This window comes from Lotus japonicus, chromosome 3, assembly GCF_012489685.1.
Source record: "Lotus japonicus ecotype B-129 chromosome 3, LjGifu_v1.2".
Classification (NCBI taxonomy): Eukaryota; Viridiplantae; Streptophyta; class Magnoliopsida; order Fabales; family Fabaceae; genus Lotus; species Lotus japonicus.
Genome location: NC_080043.1, coordinates 78,146,431 through 78,156,678, shown reverse-complemented (window position 1 = coordinate 78,156,678; position 10,248 = coordinate 78,146,431).

The window sequence follows — 10,248 nt, the reverse complement described above, 5'->3', positions numbered from 1 at the left end:
CAGAATTCCTTGACCAATCTATCATATACCGGTCCTCGAAGTCTGTTGAAGTAATTTCCCCAACCTTGAGCTTGGACTTCAGGACGAAGATCATACCCATTTGTAGCCAAGTTGTCGAGGTTGAATCTCCATTCTGCCAGGACTTGGAGTTCCTCAGGAGGATATACACAGTGAACGGCACAGCCCCGTTCTGCAATTGGAACACTCTGTTCTTGAGCTTGAACTTGATCTTGAGTTGGATTCTCAGGGTCCCTTTGACCCGTTGCCAGACCAACTACCATGTGAGGGAACTGAGGTGCATCTGCAGTAGATCTTCTGGTTTGTCTCACCATTTTTGAAGAGGTTGAAGGTTTGAGGTAGAAGATGAAGGTTGGAAGATGAAGAAAGATCGAGAGAGAAATCGAGAAGAGCGGTTTTGAAAAGCAGAGAGAGCGAGAGCAAAAACCGGAAGTGAAAGAGAACGTGTGTGTATAGTGGGTTTTATCAAATAACCGTTGTTGATTCAAAAAGCACTTTAAGATCAACGGTTGAAAATTAAAGATAGATAGTAACAGTAAAATACACAATCACACACAGGAGAGAAGCACATCTACACGCAATCATAACAGACTGTCACACGGGCACAAGGAACTATGCATCAGAAAAACTGACACACGCGTTGTTGTCTCAGCTTCAGAGTCAGTACCAGTGGGCACACACACTCTGATTGAGTTACCTTCTGGACTAGACATCTTCTGATCAAGAAGTATCATAGTCAGAGGTTCTGATCCATCTTCACTCTGGACAAAAGTCCATGTTTAGATTTTTCAGAATAAAATTAAATCTATCCTCTGCTAAGGGCTTTGTAAAGATATCTGCCCATTGATGGTCAGTATCAACAAACTTCAGAAGAAGTACGCCCTTCTGTACATAATCTCTAATAAAGTGATACTTTACCTCAATGTGCTTTGCCCTTGAATGCAAGATAGGATTCTTACTCAATGAGATTGCAGCAGTGTTATCACAATAGATTGAGATATTGCTCTCAAGGATCTGATAATCCTCCAGCTGATGTTTCATCCAGAGCATCTGAGTGCTGCATATTGCTGCTGAGATATATTCTGCTTCTGCAGTTGATAGTGCAATGGTTGATTGCCTCTTGCTTGCCCATGAGACTAGATTGCTTCCCAGAAATTGACAATTTCCAGAAGTACTTTTTCTCTCTGTTCTATCTCCAGCATAATCAGCATCACAATAACCTGAAAGCTTATACTCTGATGTTTTCTTATACATCAAGCCAAGGTTAGTGGTGCCTTTCAGATACCTTAGGATCCTCTTAACAGCAGTTAAGTGGGTTTCCCTTGGATCTGATTGGAAACGAGCACATAAGTGAACACTAAATAATATGTCTGGCCTAGATGCAGTTAAGTATAGAAGTGAACCTATCATGCCACGATAGAGCTTCTGACATACTTTACCACTTTTATCTTCTTTCTCCAGAATGCATGTAGGATGCATTGGAGTCTTGCCCACTGTAGATTCCAGCATATTGAACTTCTTCAGAAGTTCTTTAGTGTACTTGCTCTGATGGATATATGTTCCTTCTGGTGTTTGATCAACTTGTATTCCCAGAAAGTACTTTAATTCTCCCATCATACTCATCTCAAATTCAGCCTGCATCATCTCAGAAAATTCTTTGCATAGAGATTGATTAGCAGAACCAAATATAATATCATCAACATAGATTTGCACAATTAAGATATCATCTTTATAAGTCTTGCAAAAAAGAGTTGTATCTACTTTACCCCTTACAAACTCATTCTCCAGAAGGAATGAGCTAAGTCTCTCATACCATGCTCTGGGAGCTTGCTTCAGACCATAGAGTGATTTCTTCAATTTGAACACATGGTCTGGTTTCTTCTCATCTTCAAAACCTGGGGGTTGATGAACATAGACTTCCTCTGAGATATAACCATTTAGGAAGGCACTCTTTACGTCCATCTGATGTAGAACTATGTTGTGATTTACTGAGAAAGAGATCAACAGTCTGATTGCCTCCAGTCTTGCTACTGGAGCAAATGTTTCAGTGTAGTCTATTCCTTCCTGCTGGCTGTAGCCTTGAGCAACTAGCCTTGCCTTGTTTCTGACTACATCTCCTTTCTCATTCAGCTTGTTTCTGAATACCCACTTCGTTCCAATAACATGGACACTCTCAGGCTTCTTCACTAAGCTCCAAACATCGTTCTTGGAAAATTGATTCAGTTCTTCTTCCATGGCCAGAATCCAATCCTTGTCCTGAAGAGCTTCATCTATGGACTTGGGTTCAATTAAGGACACCAATCCTTTCAGACTGAGCAAGGTCTCTTCAGAAGGTCTGAAGGCAGATCTGGTTCTGACTGGTTCGTCTTTGTTGCCCAGAATCAATTCCTTAGGGTGAGCTGCAGTGATTCTGCTCTTCTTCAGAGTTTGTGAGTTAGAGGGACCAGCTTCTTCCTCTGGTTCATCTTCCTCTGGAGCTTTGCCTTTGTCAGAAACATTAATGCTTAAATCTGCAAACTTTTCAACTAGCTTTGACTGGTCAGAGTCAAGCTTATCGTCAAATCTAACATGAATAGATTCTTCAATAGTCTTAGCATCAGTATTATAAAATCTAAAACCTTTAGATCTCTCAGAGTAACCGAGTAATAGACACTTAGAAGACTTAGCATCAAATTTATGCAATCTATCCTTCGTATTGAGAACATAACAAACACAGCCAAAAGGATGAAAATAAGAAATGTTGGGTTTTATGTTCTTCCACAATTCATAAGGAGTCTTATTCAGAATTGGTCTCACAGAGATTCTGTTCTGAATGTAACATGCTGTATTTACTGCCTCTGCCCAAAAGTGCTTAGCCATGCCAGTTTCTTGGAGCATGGTTCTAGCCATCTCCTGAAGAGTTCTGTTCTTCCTCTCAACAACACCATTTTGTTGAGGAGTTCTGGGACAAGAGAAATCATGTGCAATTCCATAGGAATCAAACAGACTCTCAAACTTATCATTCTCAAACTCTCCACCATGGTCACTTCTGACACGCACAATCCTACAAGCCTTCTCGTTTTGCACTTGAGCAATGAAGGTAGAGAACACAGCATGAGACTCATCCTTGCGGGTTAGAAACTTTACCCATGTCCAGCGGCTATAGTCATCAATGATAACCATCCCATATCTCTTGCCACCTATAGACTCAGTTTTCACTGGTCCAAAAAGGTCGATATGCAGAAGTTCCAACGGCCTTGAGGTTGAGACAACATTCTTTGCCTTGAAAGGGACTTTTGTGAATTTGCCTTTCTGACATGCTTCACAAAGAGCGTCTGAAGCGAACTTCAGATTGGGTAAGCCCCTGACAAGGTTTAGCTTGCTCAGCTGAGAAATCTTTCTCATACTGGCATGCCCTAACCGTCTATGCCATACCCACTGCTCTTCATTAACAGACAGAAGGCACTTCACATTCTGAGCCTCCAACTCAGATAATCTGATCTTATAAATGTTGTTCTTCCTCTTGCTGTTAAACAGAACAGAGCTATCGATCTGACTTACAGCCCGGCAGGACTTTTGATTGAATATAACATCATAACCCTTGTCAGCTAATTGACTTATAGACAATAAGTTATGTGTTAAGCCGTCTACCAATAACACATTATCAATGCATGGACTACTATCTACACAAATAGTACCAGTACCAACAATTTTACCCTTTTCATTTCCTCCAAAGCCAACTTCGCCTCCAGGCTTAAGTTTCAGCTCTCGGAACATACGCCTTTCTCCCGCCATGTGACGCGAGCATCCACTGTCCAGATACCATGATTGGTGTTTCAGTGGAGCTATCAAGGATATCTGCAACATAGATAATCTTGTCCTTAGGTACCCACTTTCTGGGTCCTCTCTTGTTAGTTACCCCAGAGGTTCTGATCACCTTGGGTGTCTCAACATGATATTTTAAAGGAATATTTGCATGATATTTAGTCATAGAGAAAGATCCCTTTTTAAGAGGGTGTTTAGCAACTTCAGCAGGTAAAGGATCAGGCAATATGGTACCAGAGGGAACAAAGCATTCATACAAGGATTTAGCTTTAGATACAGAGGGCTCATTTCTAATTGGTTTAGAATAGCCAATGCCATGCATTCCATTTCTGCTTACGCCATAGATCATTGAAGCCATTAAGCTTCTATCCACGCTTTTAGCTAGGAATCTTTGAAAAGACTTTTCATACTTAGATTCATTTCTACAATCAGAGGCATCACAGGCAACAATTTCTTCTAACTTAGCAATCTGGTTCTTAAGCACAGAGTTAGAATTGATCAAAGCATGATTATCATTTTTCAAATCAGAAATAATTTTCTCATGTTCGGAAGGAGTTTTGGAAACAGCAGATAAGTTCTTTTTCAGCTTCTTATGCTTAGACAATAAGGAGTTATACTTATCCATGATATCAGACAATGCATGTTTCAGTTCAGAGGTAGAGAAAGAAGCGAATACCTCGTTTTCATCGTCTGAGTTAGGATCTCCTTCTGATTCTGAGTCAGAGTCAACAGCTTCCTTTGACTCTGCTTCCTTGTCTTTGACAATTGCCATGAGTCCTTGGACTTCACCATCAGAGTCAACATCCTCTGACTCTGATTCATCAAATGTCACCATCAGACTCTTCTTCGTCTTGAAGTGCTTCTTTGGCTTCTTGTCTTTCTTCAACTTTGGACAATCACTTTTGTAGTGCCCAGATTCTTTGCACTCAAAACATGTGACTTCCTTGATTGAAGACTTCTTCTGGCCTGAGGACTCATACTTTCCTTTTGCCTTTCCAGAGCCTTTGAACTTGCTCTGCCTGTGCTTCCAGATGCGGTTGAGTCTCTTGGAGATCAGAGTCAGCTCATCTTCATCAGAATCTTCTGATGCTTCTTCAGATTCCTCTTCTTCAGCTTGAAGAGCCTTTGACTTCTCAACCTTAGCCTTTTCAGATTTGGATTTCAAGGCTATGGACTTTTTCCTCAGATCTTGCATCTCTGAGCGCTTCAGCTCATGGCATTTCAAAATGCTGATGAGTTCTTCTAAACTCATATTCTCAACGTCTCTCGTGAGCTCTATTGAAGTCACCAAAGGCATCCAACTTTCAGGAAGACACCTGATGACCCTTATGACATGATCTTTTGTTGTGTAGCTCTTGTTGAGAGGTCGTATGCCAGCTACAAGCAACTGAAATCTGGAGAACATTTCTTCAATGGACTCATTTGGCTCCATGATGAAGGATTCATACTTTTGGATCAAAGACAATGCCTTTGATTCTTTGACTTTCTTGTTTCCTTCATGAGACATCTTCAGAGATTCGAAAATGCCTTTTGCAAACTCACGATCTGTAATCTTCTGGTACTCTTCATAGGAAATAGCACTTAGAAGAATTGCTCTTGCTTTGTGATGTTGTGAGTACAGCTTCTTTTGATCTGCAGTCATCTCTGACCTTGGGATCTTCTTGCCATCTGCATCAACTGGACGCTCGTAGCCATCCACAATAATATCCCAGAGATCTGCATCGAAACCCAGAAAGAAACTTTCCAGTCTATCTTTCCAATATTCGAACCTTTGACCGTCGAACATAGGAGGCTTTGCATTGTAACCATCTCTTTGAGTTTCACTGGTGGTGGCAGCCATTGTTTTTCACACCGGCCCGGATCACTGAACACTGTTAGGTGTGGTAATCAGAACTTGCGCTCTAATACCAATTGAAGGTATGAAAAACGGTAGAAAGGGGGGGGTTTGAATAACGTTTTCAGTATAAAACTTCCACCTTAAAGATTTTGACAAATCTTTCGAGAACTTAAGTGCAAAAGATAAGAGATAGAAAAGCACACAAGGATTTTATCCTGGTTCACTTGATAAATCACTCAAGCTACTCCAGTCCACCCGTTAAGGTGATTTCTTCCTTCTTAGAATGAAGGCAATCCACTAATCAGGTAAGAGTTACAACTGCACTTGAAACCTACAAGTGACTAACAATTACACTGACTTAGCTCACACTAAGATTCACTCTCTTAGTCTTCTCTAGGATCCGATCAACCTTGATCTCCTAAAGGAACTAAACAAACTGTTTATCAAAGAATCGTTTACAAGAGATTTGCTTCTAAAAAGCTAATAGTAAACTCAATGAATTTCAGATGAAAGAAAACTTAGAAGATTTTGAATATGTCTTGTGTATGTGAATGCTTCTAGCTTCTAGCCGTTTCTTTCAGTCTTCAGCCTCTTTATATACTCCAAGGATTAGGGTTGAGCGATGCATGGGAAATGCTACCGTTGGAGGGCAGTTCTGGAAAATCCAGCTTCTGCTGTGGCTGAGAACGTTAGGTAGGTCGTCAGGAAGGTACAGTTGCTTTTGTACTTGGATAGCGACGCGATCTTTAAACCTAGGAGACTTCTGATCAGAGGAATGCTTCGTATTGGAACTTGTGAAGCCGGTTGATCAGAGTCAGAGGGAAAGCACAGATCCTCTGACCATTGTATCTTCTGATTCTGAACTCAGAGGGAAGAACATGGCCTTCAGAGTTTCTTGCTTCTGGACTTCAGAGTTTCCACTATTCAGCTTCTGGATCTTCAGAGTCTTCTACACCATCAGAACATCTGAACCTTCAGTGTTTCTTGGTTATCAGAACTTCTGGATCTTCAGAGCTTCTAGCGACTGAGTCCACATCAGAGTTTGTATAGCTTCAGAACTTCTGAAGCTTTTCCACTGTTCATACTGAACATGGTGAATGCGAAAGCGTTGCTTGGGTCACTCTTTATACACAGTGCTTCTGATTTGTGTGAGATTGAGTTGAGGTCAGAACCTGCAAATAGCACACTCAGAAAAACACGTTAGAGTACCACAATTGTTCATATCAAAAGGTTAACTTGTAATCATCAAAACATAGAGTTGTACTACTAGATCAAAACTTGATCTTACATTTGTACACTATAAAAATTAAAATAATTAATCAATTATTCATTAAATAAAAAATTGGTATTTAAATATTTCAATATTTTTACATTATAATTATTTAAATTACTAAAAAAGAAACAACACTGAGAGAAGGAAAGAAAGTGACATTTGATTTTTTTTCACTGAAACATTCAAGGGGTAAGTTTGTAAAAGAAAAAAAGTCAATAAGAAATTAATTGATATTAGGTTGTATCTTGGACAAAAAATTTTGCAAAGCTCATTAATGCTTTTTCGGAGGATTATACGGCTCATTGTTTCGGAGGATATAGCAATCCTCTTTTTTTCCTCTCATTCACGATTTAAAATTACATTGTGAGGAGAGGGTTCTGACTCTGTTCATTAGACTTTTCTTCAACTTTTCCAATTATTAGAATATGAGATAATTCAGTGTCAATCAGTAACAATAGTCTTGAATTATGACCTTCATTTCCACTCATAAGATCTTAGAGTAATCTTTTTACTAAAGAAATACCGGCCACTATAAGACCACTACCAGAGAGTACGAATTTAAAGATAATTGAAAGAGAGACAATGATTTTTTTTTAGGGTAGAGAGACAAGGAATTTGGTGTGTCGTTTAAAGGAAAGTACATATATATTTTTTTTCATTTAAAAGATAGTAAGTCAAGTATTATTCTCGTATTGTTATGCAGTTTTTACTTATTTTTTCAAACTACGATCAAATAGAGATTTGGTTATATAACTAATTGGGTTGAATCTGAAGGTCCGGATGCTCCTCTATTTGGTATGGTTTCACTCTTTGATTCATGAATTGGCTTATGAGAACCATCCAAGAGAAGCACCAAGATTCTTTGTACAAATAAGATTATACATCAGGCTTCTCTCAAACATTGAGTTTCTTGATTTCAGTCTCTCAACTGTCCAATTCTTAAATCGTGGTTTATGAATTTCATCTTCATATGAAGTAATTTTATTAATTTGATGCAGATTATCAAAGAAGAAGAAAAACATATAAATTTTTTATGGCTTCAGATGACATTGATATGAATTTTGATGAAGTTTTTTGCTTAATTATTTCTTCTTGGTATCTTCCTCATTTTAACTCTAATAACTAGGCTATCCTCATCAAGTCTAGAGACATTTTTAGTATTGGTTAACTCTATTATTTAAACCATGTTCCTTATTTATATTGCTCGCTTAATTTTATTATGTATATATCAATCTAATATTCGCAGGTTATGTGATTTAATAAATAGTAATCAATACTTTTTCTTTACACCATCTAATAGAGCTATGCGCATGGGAGAGATAATAATAGAATAGTGAGAAACAAAGATATAACATGGGATAGTGATAGGAAAATAAGAAAGAAATGGAGAGAAAAAGTAGGTGGTTTTTTTTTTTGAAAGATGGTAAAAATTAAATTAAAGAAAAATGAGTATACGTATACTATAGTTAAACTTTATTCTAACTAAGTTTCTATTGAAGGTATGAAAAACGGTAGAAGGGGGGGGGGGTTTGAATAACGTTTTCAGTACAAAACTTCCACCTTAAAGATTTTGACAAATCTTTCGAGAACTTAAGTGCTAACGATAAGAGATAGAGAAGCACACAAGGATTTTATCCTGGTTCACTTGATAAATCACTCAAGCTACTCCAGTCCACCCGTTAAGGTGATTTCTTCCTTCTTAGAATGAAGGCAATCCACTAATCAGGTAAGAGTTACAACTGCACTTGAAACCTACAAGTGACTAACAATTACACTGACTTAGCTCACACTAAGATTCACTCTCTTAGTCTTCTCTAGGATCCGATCAACCTTGATCTCCTAAAGGAACTAAACAAACTGTTTATCAAAGAAATGTTTACAAGTGATTTGCTTCTAAAAAGCTAATAGTAAACTCAATGAATTTCAGATGAAAGAAAGCTTAGAATATTTTGAATATGTCTTGCGCGTATGTGTTACTTCTACACCGCTTCTTTCAATCTTCAGCCTCTATATATACTCCAAGGATTAGGGTTGAGCGTTGCATGGGAAATGCTACCGTTGGAGGGCAGTTCTGGAAAATCCAGCTTCTGCTGTGGCTGAGAACGTTAGGTAGGTCGTCAGGAAGGTACACTTGCTTTTGTACTTGGATAGCGACTTGACCTTTTAACCTAGGAGACTTCTGATCAGGGGAATACTTCATATTGGAACTTGTGAAGCCGGTTGATCATAGTCAGAGGGAAAGCACAGATCCTCTAACCATTGTATCTTCTGATTCTGAACTCAGAGGGAAGAACATGGCCTTCAGAGTTTCTTGCTTCTGGACTTCAGAGTTTCCACTATTCAGCTTCTGGATCTTCAGAGTCTTCTACACCATCAGAACATCTGAACCTTCAGTGTTTCTTGGTTATCAGAACTTCTGGATCTTCAGAGCTTCTAGCGACTGAGTCCACATCAGAGTTTGTATAGCTTCAGAACTTCTGAAGCTTTTCCACTGTTCATACTGAACATGGTGAATGCGAAAGCGTTGCTTGGGTTACTCTTTATACACAGTGCTTCTGATTTGTGTGAGATTGAGTTGAGGTCAGAGCCTGTAAATAGCACACTCAGAAAAACACGTTAGAGTACCACAATTGTTCATATCAAAAGGTTAACTTGTAATCATCAAAACATAGAGTTGTACTACTAGATCAAAACTTGATCTTACATCTATATGTTGAAAAATATTTTAGAATAGCTTTAATATTATCTTTACTTTCAAAAAAATAATTAATATTATCTTTAATTTTTTAAATTATGAATTAAATTTTGGTTTATTAAAAAATATCAAATTATTCTATTATATATTTTTGAAACTCATTGACTCAATCATATGGATAAAGAAATCAAGAGTTATACGGACTTGAATACTTAGTGCTAGTGTTATGGTGAGATATTTTCAAGTAGTGATTTAAAATCAAGAATTTCTGCATATTCTTTGTACTAAAATTATATTTAAAAATATAATAAAAACACTAAAAAGAATTAAATATATTTAAATTTTAAAAACACTCATGAATTGCACGAGATATTACTAGGAACGACATTGGCAAAGTCATATCTGCAGAACTTCTTGATCCACTGTTATATCTCAAGTTGCACGCTATAGTTTCTAACTTCATGATACATGAACCGTGTGGTAGTGTAAACAAAAAATGGACACACATGGAGAATGGTAGGTGCGCACTAAATTCTTTCTGAATAAATTTTAAAACACCAACACTATTGACGAAGAAGACTACCCGCAGTATAAAAGAATGCAAACAAGGATTGTAATTAT